Raw genomic sequence first — 4,385 nt, 5'->3', positions numbered from 1 at the left:
AAGTACTATCATATTAATAAAAATGAGATCATCATAAAACAATATATCCTTTCTATTTGGTTATTGGTACACATGAGATGGGCCAATGGATGCATGCAGACTGGTCCTGTCCTTTCAAATGGCTCTTGCAGTCTATCAAGATATCATTTATTACCAATATGAACAATTGCCTACTGCAATCAGATTGAAGACACCAAATCCCAATGCCCTCACTTCCTATACCAGCACATAGACAATATCCTTTTGACAAGGATAGGGGAAAACATGCAGTTCAACGAATTGCTGTTATAAATTTATTATTGCATAGAATTCATATTTGTGTTCATGAAGAACCTCTAATCAGAAACATAAATCTATAGGTGAGCAGTGGATGAAGACGCATGTGAGGTTGGGTAGCATGAACGTAGATTTATTTCTGGAGCACATTGTAAAAAAACATATTATTGATGATCAGGTATCTCTGAAGATGTTAACAGTCAAAAGACTGGACCAACAGTAAACTAGTTGTAGAAAGGCGGTAATTAATTTTGTCAGTCGTTTCTCACGATGTAGTATGCAGTGTGGACAACACTTTAAATGGAGACATAATTTCTTTTACAGTGAACTTAGATAATATTATTATTTTATTTATTAAATCTAGGAAGCCTGGCCAGTTAATGATTTCCTTCATGTTTTACAGTTCAAGTGGTGAACTGGTTGGGAAAACTAAAATGAAAGAGTTTGGACTCGATCAACAGTGAAGGCATTGCTGTGATATTTCCCACACCCTTGCCGCTTGCCAAAAATCAATATTTATACTGCAGTAGTGCAAATTAATGGCGTCCGGGCCCAACTTATTTTGGTACAAGAGGATTAAGAAATGTCAATTTTAAAATGAGAGATTGTGGTGAACTTTGAAAGTACCCGGTAGTATTTTAAGATGTGACCCCTGGGGAAACTATTGTGAATAAAGGACAAATAAGAAGACTCGCATTTAATTAATTGTGATCAAAACTTGATAACAGTGTTTTCATGTTTAAGGTAATCTTCTTTGTCAGACATTTCTTCCATTAGACATCGTGAATACAATTCATAAATTGTGTTTATACACATTTCTATCCTTTAAAATTGAAAGCATTGATTAAGAATTTTTTAATTTGACATAATTGTGATGGGAAAAAGGCAAGTATTACAGAAAGAGTTTCTAAGTGACTTTATTCATTCTGTTTAATTTCTATTTGTTTAGACTTCCAATTCGGACTCCACTTCCCCGCAAGTGCACATCACTATAATTTGTCAATGTGTCATCCATACTGTATTCCTAAAAAGAAAGCACAAGTTAATGTAGCTGTTTTTTGACCATAGCTTACAATATGGCAGTAGACCTATGTATGTACATGTGTTTACACTATTTTGTTTTATCGCAAGGAATATTTTAACAAAACACGTAAAATTATATTATAACGAACACATCAAAGAAACGAAATTCCCAGTATTACAACAGTTTCAGATTTTTTCACTCATTTGTCATCTCTACATTCTCTTATACTAAATGTTTCTAAACTATTTTAATTGAAAAAGACACCAAGCGCCCCATCTAAATTAAACTGTTTGATATCAGGAGTATTTATTACTTTGTGAATCAACTAGAAAACTGACCAGTCAGGAAGGGCCCCGCTATGACAATTAATATAGAGAAGTGAAAAAAACTTTGAATTCCATCCTCTTTATATTAACAATGATGAAAAATAAATACCCGGCAGAAGATGTAAAGAACTGGAATATATAGGATCTCGTGATTTGTAGTTGGATATGATTTTCATCCAACAATTAAAGTGTTTTTTTCTTGAGCCTTAGTGAGGGAATAAAACACACAAGTTGGATAAAAATCATATTATACTACAAATCATATGAGATTCTATTTATCCCATGTTTTATACACCGCAATCAAAGTTTATACTGTTTATAAAACTCTACATTATTTTACTTCATTATGCCTAGGCAAATCCCATTGTAAAGTCACAACTGTGGGATATATCAAAAAAATATCCAGTGAGTCATATCCAAGGGATAAAGTGGGTTAACATGGGATGAAATAAAATTTGTTAAAAAAACAAAGAATTCATACCAATGCAATGATACCTAGGCTTTGCCTCTATTCAATAAATTATTATAAATCATTGTGTACGGGTATTTTAACCAAAATAAAATATGAATATTATATTTTAAATCCATATTTCAAAGAATGTACACAATACTACACATCATTCAAAATTGACCTTAACTTCAAAACAAAGTTCATTTGCAGACACAGGCAGTGCAGTAATTAATCTCAATGTGACAGATAGAGATAAAGCTTAGGATTTTCTTCCTGTGGAAGGTTAATTAATCCAAAAGGACAAATATTGCACAGCCTTCCATGTATACAATGGTAACATTCTCAGCAGTTATCTCTCTTTGCCCATTCATTCTCAGCAGTTATCTCTCTTTGCCCATTCTTCTTATGCATAGTTAGGAATCTACCCCACCACCCCAGCTCCAAACCAGAAGTCATAGAGAACCAAACTTAGCATCAAAATATGTATTTCTGCCTACTGAACTACCATACCAAATTTGAACTTGATTGGGCAACCATAAAAAAAAGTTATTAGAAAAAAACAGGAAATTTGTGGACGGAAGAGTGACAGACGGACGGACGGACAGAAGGACGGACGGACATAGTGATTACTATAGGGCACCCGCAAATCCTTGCAGGGCCCTAATTACCATCGTTGTTCAATACTCATTCTGGCAGAGTGAAACATCGTGCCCGATGAAAATAAAATTGTATAATCGGTAATTTAATTTTCAAACAAAATCTGTTGCGCGGACGCGCCGAATACAATTAAGCCTCTTGAACTTAGAAAAAACGACAAACTCTCCGTTTCCGCTCTCTAGCTTTTGGAGAGACGCATATATAAAGTGGATATTTCATATGTAGGTTATCAAGGTGTCTCACTATACCTTGAAATAGTTTCTCAAATCAGCAAAAAATTACTTATTAATGATAGAAAGCATAATGGATAAGAAGTATATATGCCAAATAGGCGAAAAAATGTGCAATTTTAGATAAAAGTGATATTTTCAAAAATTTCATTCTATAAACATGAACAAAAGTCCCAGGTGGATTCGAACTCATTAACAGTTGCAAACTCGTAACATCCCTCCCCCCTTTTTTAAAATATTCTCTGCTGGTGGACAATCAGTTTCTCAGAAGCAAATATTCTATGGGTGGCTCGGCCAATATCCACAATCGTGTTGTCCGCCACCCCGCATATAAAGATACAGGAACATGGATCCCTCTTCAAGGAGCAATTAAACCCACGAGCGGTTTCCCGACAACAACGGTTCACATTATTACATTGTTGGGCCGACAGTCCAACAATTTCGAACAGGAGAAAAACAGCAAATTGCATTTTTACAATTCAACACGAAATATAAGATGCTCAGTGTGAAATGAAGACAAAGTGCGGTACTGATAACCTTTTTACCTTTACTTATATAGTTTAATTGTGACCCTCATAACATTAGAGGGTCAAAAACGATAATGGAAAACCGGGTGTAGCAATTAGTCCTATAATTGAAGAACTATATTATTATTTTGAAGTGTGAACACTCCATTCGTGTTTACTTTCCTAAAATTATATGAGAGAGAGAGAGAGAGAGAGAGAGAGCGGATGTACACATATGCCAATATCTCATGCCTATATGATGGATTAATTTTCAAGCAGTGCCGTCGGAGGCAAACTGAAAAGGGGAAGGGGATAGACTAATTAACAGGAATCTTCAGAAGCAAAACAGAAAAAAACCCGCTAATTCCCAAAATCATGAAATTTCTAATCCTGATGGTTAGGTCTTACGTTGCAAAAAGACTGTGGCTAAGCCCCCACTCCCCTGGTTCCGAGGCTTATGTCAAGTTTCACCTTTTTTTTATTCATTGTTATAAAAATTGGCGTTAGTGCATATTATGCAAAAGATGACAATGATGATTGAATAAAAAAAAAACTCGCCCAAAACTCATCCGCTTTTTTTCCATGGTCAATTGTCTCTATAGGTCCATACTCTTCCCCACTGTCTTAATCAACAACCTTCCGACCATTTAATAACACGAATACGCTCTCATTTTTCTAAAAAAAAAAACTCCAAGACATTTTGGACGCTTCTATCGTATGACACCTAATGGACGGACTGGTGATGTAAGCACTGTGATTACGACATATGATAATTATGAAATATATTACACAATGTTATAAACATTACATGGAACGGTCACATTTCCGCCCCGATGGAAACACTCCAGATATAATTGATGAAATATTACTACACAATATAATATGTACATGGAGCGGTCACATTTCCGCCCCCGA

The sequence above is a fragment of the Magallana gigas genome, chromosome 1 (assembly GCF_963853765.1).
Source record: "Magallana gigas chromosome 1, xbMagGiga1.1, whole genome shotgun sequence".
Classification (NCBI taxonomy): Eukaryota; Metazoa; Mollusca; class Bivalvia; order Ostreida; family Ostreidae; genus Magallana; species Magallana gigas.
Note: the sequence above shows the minus strand (reverse complement) of the source record.